The sequence below is a fragment of the Anas platyrhynchos genome, chromosome 33 (assembly GCF_047663525.1).
Source record: "Anas platyrhynchos isolate ZD024472 breed Pekin duck chromosome 33, IASCAAS_PekinDuck_T2T, whole genome shotgun sequence".
NCBI classification, from domain to species: Eukaryota; Metazoa; Chordata; class Aves; order Anseriformes; family Anatidae; genus Anas; species Anas platyrhynchos.
In genome coordinates, this window is record NC_092618.1 from 337,685 (window position 1) to 351,973 (window position 14,289).

A 14,289-nucleotide genomic window follows, 5' to 3' on the forward strand; every position below is an offset into this window, starting at 1 on the left:
GTCTTAATAAACTGTCTTTACTCACAGGCTTCAGTTTTCTCGTTTCTCTCCCCCATCCCAGAGAAGGAGGGAGGAGGGTGAGCAAACAGCTGTGTGGTGTTTAGCTGCCGGCTGGTTTAAACCACAACCCCCTATTTCATCGAAGTTTGCAGACACCCATCTCAGTACACCACCTTGCTCTTATCCCAGCATTTCCATCATTTCACCAATGTCTCATCAACCCTCACCAGCTGTTCCTTGAAACTCAAAACCAGGGTCTTATCACTTACTACAAATTGGGTGAGCTCTGGCAACACAGCAGTATACTCTGAGGGACAATTCTCACTCCTTGTGGCCAGAGACAACCTTCCAAGGTGCACTTTGTAGCAGTTTTTTTTTCTCTCCTGCTCTTTCCTACTATGAAAGAAAGCTCCATCAGGGTGGAAACCACTCCTAAAGCAGGCATCGCAACCCATCAGCCTTCTTGAGGCCTGTCAGCCAACCAGACAGAAGTCGCCTCACCAGCATCGTCCAAGCCATGGGCCTGCCGCTGGCCTTGCAGCTTCTTGGCTAGACACACACAAGCCTTGTGCCTGCTGCAGTCCAGTCATGGACTCAAGCAGAGGGGTCAGGACAATCCATATGTGGGCCTTCTTTCTGTCTGGGTCCTCCTGGGTATGGAGGCAGAGAGGATCCCACAGTCAGCATGCCAGCCAGGTGCCTTCTGCTGGCCTACCAGGGCTGCTGGCAGATGTCAGCCAAAAAGTACAGATCCCAGTTAGAAGTCAAGGGTGACCTGTCAACTACTTCGGACAGAAGTGACCTTAGAGTCCCTTTCGGTGACACGTTCCTGCTGCTGCCCTATCAACTGCAGAAACAGAAGTGACCTCACAGTCATTTCCATAGTCACATTCCTTCTGCTGGTGCAGGAGAGCCTAAGGCAGAGCTGAGCTCCTCAGAGCATTCCTACCCGTCTCTTCTTTGTGGTCCACAATGTGATCAGATCCATGGCCCCTCACATTCATCTTTGAATGCCATGTGACTGCACAGCAATCTCAAATTTCTGCCCTGCCCCAAACGGCCAAAGCATAAGTTGAGGGTTAGGACATGGGTTGGAAGTGAGGAGGTTAAAGCACAGGAACAGGATCTTAGGATGTTAATTATTCATGTATGCGGTTGGGTCTCACCTTTCTGGGGTAGAGATTAAGCAAATGTTTAATGGTAGGATTTGTTGTTCTGCTTGGGGTGTCAGGTCTGTGGTTAGGTTATGTAAAAGCTCTTTGCTGTAGGGTTTTGTTTAGGGTATTTCTGCCAAGCACTGTAGGTTTTAACAGAGCATTTTAATGCTAGTGTTAAGGGCAGGGATCAGGGTGAGCAAGAGCGTAAAGGTAAGGGAAAGGGGCTGTCGGCTGAGTTTTGTTTCAAGGGATAGTTTGAGGTCAGGATTACAGTTGTGGAGCCCTGTCAGGGACTGGAGTAGCATTTAGGTTTAGGGATAAAGATTACACATTAAAATAGGGGAAGGGCTTCACATGACTGTTTTAAGACTGTTTTACAGCAGGATCTACTTTACCTGAACCCTCTTACCTTTTCAAAATCATTAATTTTTGCTGGCCAAGCTCCTCTTCCCTACCCCAAATCTCATCTTTCTCATGGCCAGCCTTCTCCTGAACTCCCTGTATCAGTAATCTGTTTGGGAGCAGGATTCTCATGACATTCATAATCTCGGGGTATCTGTCTCACCTCTGTTGGCTACTCTGTTCTTGAGAAAGAAGCAGCTCCTAAGCCAGCATGGAGCACTCTGCACAGCGTGCCCAGCAGGTCTGCACCACTACAAACTTATGTGTCCTGCCTACAAGTTTTGGTTCAAGAATGGCTCCTATGTTTCCAGAGTAATTTTTCCCAAGTCCTCATGTATGCTCCGGTTTCCCCCGGGCATCTTGGAGGCAGCATCCCCCTCTGTGTAGAAAACTGAAAGCAGTCCTGAAGGATGACTTTAGGCAAAAGCTGACACCTCTGTCATTACAACCCCTGTCCAAGACCTCTTCCCCTATGGGTCCTACCCAATACTTAGGAGGAGTGGATTTCACAAACTGTGTGCAAAACAGGTGCCTTCTGCTGCCCTATCATGGACCCCGGCAGATGTGAGCCTAAAGGCACTGATCCCAGCCAGGAGTCAAGGGGTGACCTGTCACCTACTTCAGAAAGAGCTCAACACACAATCCACTTTAGAGACATTGACTTAGGAACAGATGAGGAATTTCTGAGGCAATACATACCTCATAATACCATACCTTCAAAACACACCCTTTTTGGGCCAGAATCTGATCAGGTAGATATGAGCTGGTTGTGACCCTTCAAGCCCGTGGCACTGCTGCTGGACTCCCAGACCCTCTGATGCCTGTGAGCCAGTTCCATGTCAGTCCTGGGAGGTGCTAGGGCAGGAGTGACCCTTCAGAAGGGGCTTTGGGCTTCCTCAATTGTCCTGGTGCTTATTAGCACCTTCCTGGCTCCTTCCAGAACTCAGAGGGAGCCTTCTTGTCCATCATGAGTCCCTGTACTGGTTCTGGCTTGGACAGAGTTACTCACAGAATCACAGAATCACAGAATTTCTACATTGGAAGAGACCTCAAGATCATCGAGTCCAACCTCTGACCTAACGCTAACAGTCCCCACTAAACCATATCCCTCAGCTCTACATCTAAACGTCTTTTAAAGACTTCCAGGGATGGTGACTCCACCACTTCCCTGGGCAGCCTGTTCCAATGTCTAACAACCCTTTCGGTAAAGAAGTTCTTCCTAAGATCCAACCTCAAACTCCCCTGGTACAACTTAAGCCCATTCCCCCTCGTCCTGTCACCAGGCACGTGGGAGAACAGACCAACCCCCACCTCGCTACAGCCTCCTTTAAGGTATCTGTAGAGAGCAATAAGGTCGCCCCTGAGCCTCCTTTTCTCCAGGCTGAACAAGCCCAGCTCCTTCAGCTGCTCCTCGTAGGACTTGTTCTCCAGGCCCCTCACCAGCTTTGTTGCCCTTCTCTGGACTCTCTCCAGCACCTCCATATCCTTCTTGTAGCGACGGGCCCAAATTGAACAGAGTACTTGAGGTGCGGACTCACCAGAGCCGAGTACAGGGGGACAATCACTTCCCTAGTGCTGCTGGCCACACTGTTTCTTATACAAGCCAGGATGCCGTTGGCCTTCTTGGCCACCTGAGCACACTGCTGCCTCATATTCAGCCGACTGTCCACCATCACTCCCAGGTCCTTCTCTGCCTGGCAGCTCTCCAACCACTCATCTCCCAGCCTGTAGCTCTGCTTGGGGTTATTGCGCCCCAGGTGCAGGACCCGGCACTTGGCCTTGTTGAACTTCATGCAGTTGACCTCAGCCCATCGGTGCAGCCTATCCAGATCCTCCTGCAGAGCCTTCCTACCCTCGAGCAGATCGACACACACACCTAGCTTGGTGTCATCTGCAAACTTACTGAGGGTGCACTCAATGCCCTCGTCCAGATCATTGATGAAGATATTAAAGAGGACCGGCCCCAGCACCGAGCCCTGGGGGACGCCACTAGTGACTGGGCTCCAACTGGACTTGACTCCATTCACCACTACTCTTTGGGCCCGGCTATCCAGCCAGTTTCTAACCCAACGAAGCATGCGCCAGTCCAAGCCAAGAGTAGCCAGTTTCTTGAGGAGAATGCTGTGGGAGACGGTGTCAAAAGCCTTGCTGAAGTCAAGGTAGACCACATCCACAGCCTTTCCCTCATCCACCCAGCGCGTCACTTTGTCGTAGAAGGAGATCAGGTTCGTCAAGCAGGACCTGCCTTTCATAAACCCATGCTGACTGGGCCTGATCGCCTGTTTGCCCTGCAAGTGCTGCATGATGACTCTCAAGAGAATCTGCTCCATGAGCTTCCCAGGCACTGAAGACAAACTGACAGGCCTGTAGTTTCCCGGATCTGCCCTCCGGCCCTTCTTGTAGATGGGCGTCATGTTTGCTAGCCGCCAGTCAACTGGGACCTCCCCCAGTAGCCAGGACTGCTGATAAATGATGGTTAGGGGCTTGGCCAGCTCCTCTGCCAGTTCTCTCAGTACCCTTGGGTGGATCCCATCCGGCCCCATCGACTTGTGCACATCCAAGTGCCGTACCAGGTCACCAACCAGTTCTTCGTGGATAGTGAGGGCCACATCCTGCTCCCTATCCCCTTCCACCAGCTCAGGGTACTGGGTATCCAGAGAACAACCGGTTTTGCTGCTAAAGACTGAGGTGAAGAAGGCATTCAGCACCTCCGCCTTTTCCTCATCTCTTGTAACTAAGTTTCCCCCCGCATCCAGGAAAGGATGGAGATTCTCCTTAGTCCTCCTTTTTGTGTTGATATATTTATAAAAACATTTTTTGTTATCTCTAACGGCAGTAGCCAGATTGAGCTCCAGATGAGCTTTGGCCTTTCTAATTTTGTCCCTGCACATCCTTGCAACATCCTTATAGTCCTCCCTAGTGGCCTGTCCACTTTTCCAAAGATTATAAACCCTCTTTTTTCTCCTAAGCTCAAGCCACAATTCTCTTTCTCCACAATACTCTCTGCAGAGCAGCCCCTTGTGGTGCTCTGTTTTTGATAACGTAACCAGAACAATGTTGATCACCCACAACTGTTGTCACTGTTTCTGAGCAGTGCTTGCACATCTTCAAGGCCTTCTGTGGTTTGCAATTTGTGAGTTTACTTACATTTGCTATTCTTTCCCCCAATTCTTCTAGAAGAAAAGAAGCAAGTTGCTAATAGGTGTTTATTTGCTGGATGTGTTGAGTAAGGAGGTGTCCATGGTGCAGAGAAATGGAGGTCCTTGCCTATGTAGGAGCCCTGGTCTCTTGCCTGGGAGATCCCCAGGACACAGTGCCTGTGCCCCACAGGGCCAGCCCTGCTCCCCAGGCCTGGCCAAGCCTTAGCGCAGCCTTCTCCGAGGTGTCTGCACAAAGAGCTTTCTTTTTCTCTTTTACCCACCAGTGCAGGCACAGAAATGCTGCCTTGCTCTTCCCCAGGTCATTCCCTGCTCCCAGAGAGCCTTACCCAGGACAATGTGTCTGTGCTGGCCTGGCCAGCCGTTATTTCTTCCTTGTCCATGTTCCCCACAGAGCCCCGAGCTGGCAGTGCTGCTCTGTAGAACCAGGGGACTGTGGTGCCCCCGGGGTCTCTGCCCTGTCTGTGCTGCTCAGGGTGGGCAGCAGACTGAACTCCATGGGGATCTCTGCTGCTGAGCCCCTTTCCATCTGCCCTGGTGGCTCAGCAGTACTGGGCAGTGCTTGGTAGGGCCATGGGGTGTCTCTAAGGGCACAAATGGCAGACAAGTGCTGCAACAGACCTGGCCCACGAGGCTCCAAAGAGCCTCAATTACTCTATAGTCTTATGGGCCTTTGTCTGCTGGCTCTTCACCACCTCTCTTGGCATACGAAAGCCCTCCTTAGCCCAAGAACTCCTCAAATTTGCCTTTTCCTTTACAAGGCATTTATTTGGATGGTCACTCATTTGATGTTGTTCCTGGAGATCCCCTTACATCTCCTGACAGCTCCGGATTCCTCTCCAGGCTGGCATTGGCCATCCAACCCTCTGCAGGGGGTGCAGTCCCATGGAAATCAGTTGAAGACCAGTTGTTGTCTGCTTGGGCAAGTGCCACTATAAAGGGAGCTCTTGGTTGAGTCCTTGGTCTCTCACAGACCCTCCTGAGAGATTCAGTGTGTGTCCTTCGCTCCATGAAGAAGCCCAGAAAACCTGAATCCCTGAGCAGCCCCTTTTGTTACTGCCGTGGTATCAGGGAGGCCAGCTGTGACCCACGGCTGCACATTGCCTGCTGCTGCCTGCAGCCATAGGGACGCCACTGCAGAAACAACAGTACAGGAGATCTACGGTCTTACCCAAATACAAGTGCACAAGAGAACAAAATGAAAGCCAAAAGAGAGCAGCAGTGAAAAGGCCACGTCCTGCTGCTGGCCATGGCCATGGCTCCAGGGAAGCAGCAGCCCTGACCTGAAGGCAGCAGACAGGCAGAGCCCAGCAGGCAGTGAGGGGCAGCCCTGAGGGCCACTGGGGCTTCTCCTCCATGTGGCAGCTGGGCTCATGGCCCTGAGCCCCTTCTGTGTGCTGGGGCTGCTCGCCCAGCTGCAGAGGAGATGGGAAGAGATGGCAGCTGAGACCAATGAATTTCTGCTGTATTAGTTATTGTCTTTATCTACACAAAAGAGACTGGTTCTATAGGTACATGAATTAATTAGATCAGAATAAATAAATAATTAACAGGCAGGAGTTTAAGAATAACACTCAGTCAAAACATCAAAGATATGGGAAATAATAAGAAAGAAAAATAATTACAACAAATTTTCCTTACAGTTTTTTCAGATGACTTGGGAGACCTATTATGATATGGGGCCCACTATTAATGCTGAAATGTAGGTACCAAAGAGTTTCCTCAAGGCATCCTTAATGTCCTTGTTCCTAATGCTGTAGATAAGAGGGTTCACTGCTGGAGGCACCACCGAGTACAGAAATGACAACACCAGGTCCAGGGATGGCAAAAATGTGGAGAGGGGCTTCAGGTAGGCAACTGTTGCAGTGCTGACAAACAGGGAGACAATGGCCATGTGAGGGAGGCATGTGGAAAAAGCTTTGTGCCGGCCATGCTCAGAGAGCATCCTCGGCACGGCTCTGAAGATCTCCACATAAGAAACCAGAATAAAAACAAAACAACCAAATAATAAAGAAATACTAAACACAAGTGCCCCAACTTCCCTGAGGTAGGCATCTGAGCAGGAGAGCTTGAGAATCTGGGGAACTTCACAGAAGAACTGTTCCACAGCATTGCCTTGGCAGAGGGGCAAGGAAAATGTATTGGCAGTGTGCAGGACAGCATCGAGAAAGCCACTGCCCCAGGCAGCTGCTGCCATCTGGGCACAAGCTCTGCTGCCCAGGAGGCTCCCGTAGTGCAGGGGCTTGCAGATGGCAACACAGCTGTCGTAGGCCATGACGGTGAGGAGGCAATACTCTGCTCCAAACAAGAAAGCTAAAAAGAGGACTTGTGCAGCACATCCTTCATAGGAAATGGTCCTGGTGTCCCAGAGGAAATTGGCCATGGCTTTGGGCAGAGTGGTGGAGATGCAGCCCAGGTCGAGGAGGGCGAGGTTGAGGAGGAAGAAGTACATGGGGGTGTGGAGGCGGTGGTCGCAGGCTATGGCGGTGAGGATGAGGCCGTTGCCCAGGAGGGCAACCAGGTAGATGCCCAGGAAGAGCGAGAAGTGGAGGAGCTGAAGCTCCTTCGTGTCTGTGAATGCCAGCAGGAGGAACTCACTCACAGAGCTGCTGTTGGGCATTTGCTGGGTCTGGGCATGGGGTCCTGCCCAAGGATGAAAAAGGCAGAAAGATAGTACAGAATTATGTCATAACTAATTCAATTTTGGCCTCTCCAGAAGACATTGCTCAGGTCCCTTTCATGCGTTATGACAGACGTATCCTGAGAGTGTCTCTGGAAGCAGGGAATTGTAGTGGTTGTGGTCAGCGTAGTAGTCAGTCCTCACCTATAACAATAAGAAAAGGGGAACATGGTAATCCCTGATTAATTTCACTTCTGATATCAGGTGATTATCTACATTGCTGTTCCAAATTCACCCAACTGCACAGTGGGGCTGTGCGAATTTCTTTTTTGTATATTTTCATTCGTGCTGCACTCCAAGTGAAACCTTGTGGATCCTCAGAGACAAAGTGACTGTCCCTTTAACACAGAGTGTCCTTCAGAGGGGACATCCAGTCTCTTCTGCTGGCATGTCTGTGAGTTGCAGGATAATTGTACTTACTTGTTCACCCGAGAAGAACCAGGACACTGCTGAATCCAGACTAAGTGCACATCCCCAGACCATTCACCCTGTCCCTGTACTCCCCTTTCTTCCAAGCACACCAAGGCCTCACTCCATGGGCATGTGAAACCCCCATCCCCAGCCAGCCTGGAAACAAGAACAGCAGCAGCATGGCCAGGTGGAGAAGCCAGCAGGAATGCCAGTGTGTTGCTGCCAGGGGAGGCAAGGCCAGGGAGGGACAGACAGACACTCAGCAGATCCTCCTGTGCTGCAGCTCTGCCTGCAGAGGAGGCAGCTCCTGCTTGGGACACTGGGGGCTTGAGGACAGAGGCTGTGCTGGTGGGAGAGGAGAGCAGGGGGTGTCCCTGGGAAGGTGCCTGCCCTGCAGGGGATGGCAGGGAGGTGCCTGAGCCCTTCCTCGCACAGCAATTCTGGCAGCAGCTCCCTATCACCGCCTGTCCTGCCCATGTCCCTGCTGTCTGCCCATGTCCCTGCTGGCAGCTGGTTCTGTGTCCTCACATCTCCTCCCTGTCTTTGCTCACACACCCCATCCCAAAAGCTGTGTGCTCAGACTCACTCAGATTCCCCTCCACTGCAAGAATCTGAAAGCACAGAATCCAAAAAAGCTTTCCTCTTCAGGTAAACCAAGACCCAGTCTTCCTCTGGAAATTCCCTTTTATAAATGCCACTGTCTACAACTTCTTCTACTCCACATTAAATGTAGAGTAAAAGTCATCCTGACAGATGCTATCAGCCGTCGGATGTGCCAGCTGTAGAAGACCCCTTTGGCAACCCCACCTGCATTGCCCTGCTGCCAGAGACTCATGATGTAAAGAGTCTGCAGGTATGTCCTGCCACTCGCTGCCCTCTGTGGCTCTCCTCACTGCCTCCAGTGCCTCTCTCCTGCTCTCTACTCCCCGTGTCACCTGTGGTCAGAGCTCCCAGCCCTGCTGCACTGTGCAGAGGAGCTGCTCCTGGACAGAGCTCTCTCTGCAGCTCTGCCCGCTTGCCACGAGCAACCCCAGCTCCCAGGAGCCCGGCCCAGCTCAGCAGCACAGCACCCGACCATGACATTGCTTGCTCTGTGCCATTGTGCTCCCTCGAGGTGTCTCCCAAGGCCTCAGGGCTGACACCTCCTGAAGGCAGCAGGGTCTCTCCTGGGGTGTGGTGCTTGAAGCAGACCAAATTCGTCACTGACTGCCTTTCTCTGAACACAGGAGAGATGACTTTTACAAGTGTGATTTGTGTTATTAGAGTGTGGTTGTCAAACATATTCTGCTTTAACCTGGCGGGCAACTCAGCACCACACAGCTGTTGGCTCACACCAACCCCCCCAGATGCTTATGTGTTGAGATAAGGGCAGTTTAAAGGACTGAAAGGTAAAAGAAATAACTATAATAGTAATTATTATTATTATTTTTGTTATGTACAAAGCAAGTTATGCACAGTGCAATTGCTCATGATTGACTGATGTCCAGCCTGGGGACATGCTGGTAGAACACTGTGGTAACCATCTGCATCTGCTCTTCTTTGACCTTCAACAACTCTGGAAATGGAATTGTCCTCCCAGAGGCTGGGCAAGGTAGACAGCTCTTTAATATCCTGTCTCCACGGCAGCTACCCCAAAACCCCACCTGTGCCTTTTGGATCTTTGAAGTAGCCTCTCGTGGGGAAGTCTATGTCAAGGTTTCACAGATCAACATTCTTCTTCCTCCTTTCATTTCTGGGTAGTAGTTCTCTGCCATTCTAAGGAGCTGGATTTTCACATCCATTGTTTTCTCCTGCATATAGAGGCAACTGATACTGGCACAGGTTGTTGCTCTGGCCTAGCAAGACCAGACCTGTGGTGTCTGGTCTAGTCTGGGATTAGACCAGACCTGTGGTCTAACCCCACAGGTCTGGTCTAATCCCAGACTAGACCTGTCACAGGAGCTGGAGTGGCTGCAGGATATGCCAGAGGTGTACTCCAACACCTGCAGGGCCTGTCAGTGCTTGGAGTGGCACTGACTGAGGCTCAGTAAGCACAGACCAAGTCCCAGCATATTGAAGCGATTTGCATCCCTTTGGAATTGCCAAGGTGAAAACATCTCCTTTTCAAGCATTTCTACAGTTTTAAGGATTCCGCACTTGTTCAGGAGTGAAGTTCCAAAGCAATGTAGGTGCCCTCTGCTCTAGGTGCCTGCCCATATCCTCCCACACTCCCTGCCATTTCTAACTCTTCTGCCTTGGGGCAGGTATCTGGAGGGCATTCTTAAATAGTTGTTTATCCTTAAACAAAAGCTGAAACACATGCAAGACACATAACAATAGGACCATCTCATGGGTACTGAGAGAACTGGCAGAGGAGCTGGCCAAGCCCCTAACCATCATTTATCAGCAGTCCTGGCTACTGGGGGAGGTCCCAGTTGACTGGCGGCTAGCAAACATGACGCCCATCTACAAGAAGGGCCGGAGGGCAGATCCGGGAAACTACAGGCCTGTCAGTTTGTCTTCAGTGCCTGGGAAGCTCATGGAGCAGATTCTCTTGAGAGTCATCATGCAGCACTTGCAGGGCAAACAGGCGATCAGGCCCAGTCAGCATGGGTTTATGAAAGGCAGGTCCTGCTTGACGAACCTGATCTCCTTCTACGACAAAGTGACGCGCTGGGTGGATGAGGGAAAGGCTGTGGATGTGGTCTACCTTGACTTCAGCAAGGCTTTTGACACCGTCTCCCACAGCATTCTCCTCAAGAAACTGGCTACTCTTGGCTTGGACTGGCGCATGCTTCGTTGGGTTAGAAACTGGCTGGATAGCCGGGCCCAAAGAGTTGTGGTGAATGGAGCCAAGTCCAGTTGGAGCCCAGTCACTAGTGGCGTCCCCCAGGGCTCGGTGCTGGGGCCGGTCCTCTTTAATATCTTCATCAATGATCTGGACGAGGGCATTGAGTGCACCCTCAGTAAGTTTGCAGATGACACCAAGCTAGGTGTGTGTGTCGATCTGCTCGAGGGTAGGAAGGCTCTGCAGGAGGATCTGGATAGGCTGCACCGATGGGCTGAGGTCAACTGCATGAAGTTCAACAAGGCCAAGTGCCGGGTCCTGCACCTGGGGCGCAATAACCCCAAGCAGAGCTACAGGCTGGGAGATGAGTGGTTGGAGAGCTGCCAGGCAGAGAAGGACCTGGGAGTGATGGTGGACAGTCGGCTGAATATGAGGCAGCAGTGTGCTCAGGTGGCCAAGAAGGCCAACGGCATCCTGGCTTGTATAAGAAACAGTGTGGCCAGCAGCACTAGGGAAGTGATTGTCCCCCTGTACTCGGCTCTGGTGAGTCCGCACCTCAAGTACTCTGTTCAATTTGGGCCCGTCGCTACAAGAAGGATATGGAGGTGCTGGAGAGAGTCCAGAGAAGGGCAACAAAGCTGGTGAGGGGCCTGGAGAACAAGTCCTACGAGGAGCAGCTGAAGGAGCTGGGCTTGTTCAGCCTGGAGAAAAGGAGGCTCAGGGGCGACCTTATTGCTCTCTACAGATACCTTAAAGGAGGCTGTAGCGAGGTGGGGGTTGGTCTGTTCTCCCACGTGCCTGGTGACAGGACGAGGGGGAATGGGCTTAAGTTGTACCAGGGGAGTTTGAGGTTGGATCTTAGGAAGAACTTCTTTACCGAAAGGGTTGTTAGACATTGGAACAGGCTGCCCAGGGAAGTGGTGGAGTCACCATCCCTGGAAGTCTTTAAAAGACGTTTAGATGTAGAGCTGAGGGATATGGTTTAGTGGGGACTGTTAGCGTTAGGTCAGAGGTTGGACTCGATGATCTTGAGGTCTCTTCCAATGTAGAAATTCTGTGATTCTGTGATTCTGTGAGTAACTCTGTCCAAGCCAGAACCAGTACAGGGACTCATGATGGACAAGAAGGCTCCCTCTGAGTTCTGGAAGGAGCCAGGAAGGTGCTAATAAGCACCAGGACAATTGAGGAAGCCCAAAGCCCCTTCTGAAGGGTCACTCCTGCCCTAGCACCTCCCAGGACTGACATGGAACTGGCTCACAGGCATCAGAGGGTCTGGGAGTCCAGCAGCAGTGCCACGGGCTTGAAGGGTCACAACCAGCTCATATCTACCTGATCAGATTCTGGCCCAAAAAGGGTGTGTTTTGAAGGTATGGTATTATGAGGTATGTATTGCCTCAGAAATTCCTCATCTGTTCCTAAGTCAATGTCTCTAAAGTGGATTGTGTGTTGAGCTCTTTCTGAAGTAGGTGACAGGTCACCCCTTGACTCCTGGCTGGGATCAGTGCCTTTAGGCTCACATCTGCCGGGGTCCATGATAGGGCAGCAGAAGGCACCTGTTTTGCACACAGTTTGTGAAATCCACTCCTCCTAAGTATTGGGTAGGACCCATAGGGGAAGAGGTCTTGGACAGGGGTTGTAATGACAGAGGTGTCAGCTTTTGCCTAAAGTCATCCTTCAGGACTGCTTTCAGTTTTCTACACAGAGGGGGATGCTGCCTCCAAGATGCCCGGGGGAAACCGGAGCATACATGAGGACTTGGGAAAAATTACTCTGGAAACATAGGAGCCATTCTTGAACCAAAACTTGTAGGCAGGACACATAAGTTTGTAGTGGTGCAGACCTGCTGGGCACGCTGTGCAGAGTGCTCCATGCTGGCTTAGGAGCTGCTTCTTTCTCAAGAACAGAGTAGCCAACAGAGGTGAGACAGATACCCCGAGATTATGAATGTCATGAGAATCCTGCTCCCAAACAGATTACTGATACAGGGAGTTCAGGAGAAGGCTGGCCATGAGAAAGATGAGATTTGGGGTAGGGAAGAGGAGCTTGGCCAGCAAAAATTAATGATTTTGAAAAGGTAAGAGGGTTCAGGTAAAGTAGATCCTGCTGTAAAACAGTCTTAAAACAGTCATGTGAAGCCCTTCCCCTATTTTAATGTGTAATCTTTATCCCTAAACCTAAATGCTACTCCAGTCCCTGACAGGGCTCCACAACTGTAATCCTGACCTCAAACTATCCCTTGAAACAAAACTCAGCCGATAGCCCCTTTCCCTTACCTTTACGCTCTTGCTCACCCTGATCCCTGCCCTTAACACTAGCATTAAAATGCTCTGTTAAAACCTACAGTGCTTGGCAGAAATACCCTAAACAAAACCCTACAGCAAAGAGCTTTTACATAACCTAACCACAGACCTGACACCCCAAGCAGAACAACAAATCCTACCATTAAACATTTGCTTAATCTCTACCCCAGAAAGGTGAGACCCAACCGCATACATGAATAATTAACATCCTAAGATCCTGTTCCTGTGCTTTAACCTCCTCACTTCCAACCCATGTCCTAACCCTCAACTTATGCTTTGGCCGTTTGGGGCAGGGCAGAAATTTGAGATTGCTGTGCAGTCACATGGCATTCAAAGATGAATGTGAGGGGCCATGGATCTGATCACATTGTGGACCACAAAGAAGAGACGGGTAGGAATGCTCTGAGGAGCTCAGCTCTGCCTTAGGCTCTCCTGCACCAGCAGAAGGAATGTGACTATGGAAATGACTGTGAGGTCACTTCTGTTTCTGCAGTTGATAGGGCAGCAGCAGGAACGTGTCACCGAAAGGGACTCTAAGGTCACTTCTGTCCGAAGTAGTTGACAGGTCACCCTTGACTTCTAACTGGGATCTGTACTTTTTGGCTGACATCTGCCAGCAGCCCTGGTAGGCCAGCAGAAGGCACCTGGCTGGCATGCTGACTGTGGGATCCTCTCTGCCTCCATACCCAGGAGGACCCAGACAGAAAGAAGGCCCACATATGGATTGTCCTGACCCCTCTGCTTGAGTCCATGACTGGACTGCAGCAGGCACAAGGCTTGTGTGTGTCTAGCCAAGAAGCTGCAAGGCCAGCGGCAGGCCCATGGCTTGGACGATGCTGGTGAGGCGACTTCTGTCTGGTTGGCTGACAGGCCTCAAGAAGGCTGATGGGTTGCGATGCCTGCTTTAGGAGTGGTTTCCACCCTGATGGAGCTTTCTTTCATAGTAGGAAAGAGCAGGAGAGAAAAAAAAACTGCTACAAAGTGCACCTTGGAAGGTTGTCTCTGGCCACAAGGAGTGAGAATTGTCCCTCAGAGTATACTGCTGTGTTGCCAGAGCTCACCCAATTTGTAGTAAGTGATAAGACCCTGGTTTTGAGTTTCAAGGAACAGCTGGTGAGGGTTGATGAGACATTGGTGAAATGATGGAAATGCTGGGATAAGAGCAAGGTGGTGTACTGAGATGGGTGTCTGCAAACTTCGATGAAATAGGGGGTTGTGGTTTAAACCAGCCGGCAGCTAAACACCACACAGCTGTTTGCTCACCCTCCTCCCTCCTTCTCTGGGATGGGGGAGAGAAACGAGAAAACTGAAGCCTGTGAGTAAAGACAGTTTATTAAGACAGGAAAATAATAATAATAATAATAACAACAACAACAATAATGATGATAATAGTACTACTACTAATCCTGTGTAC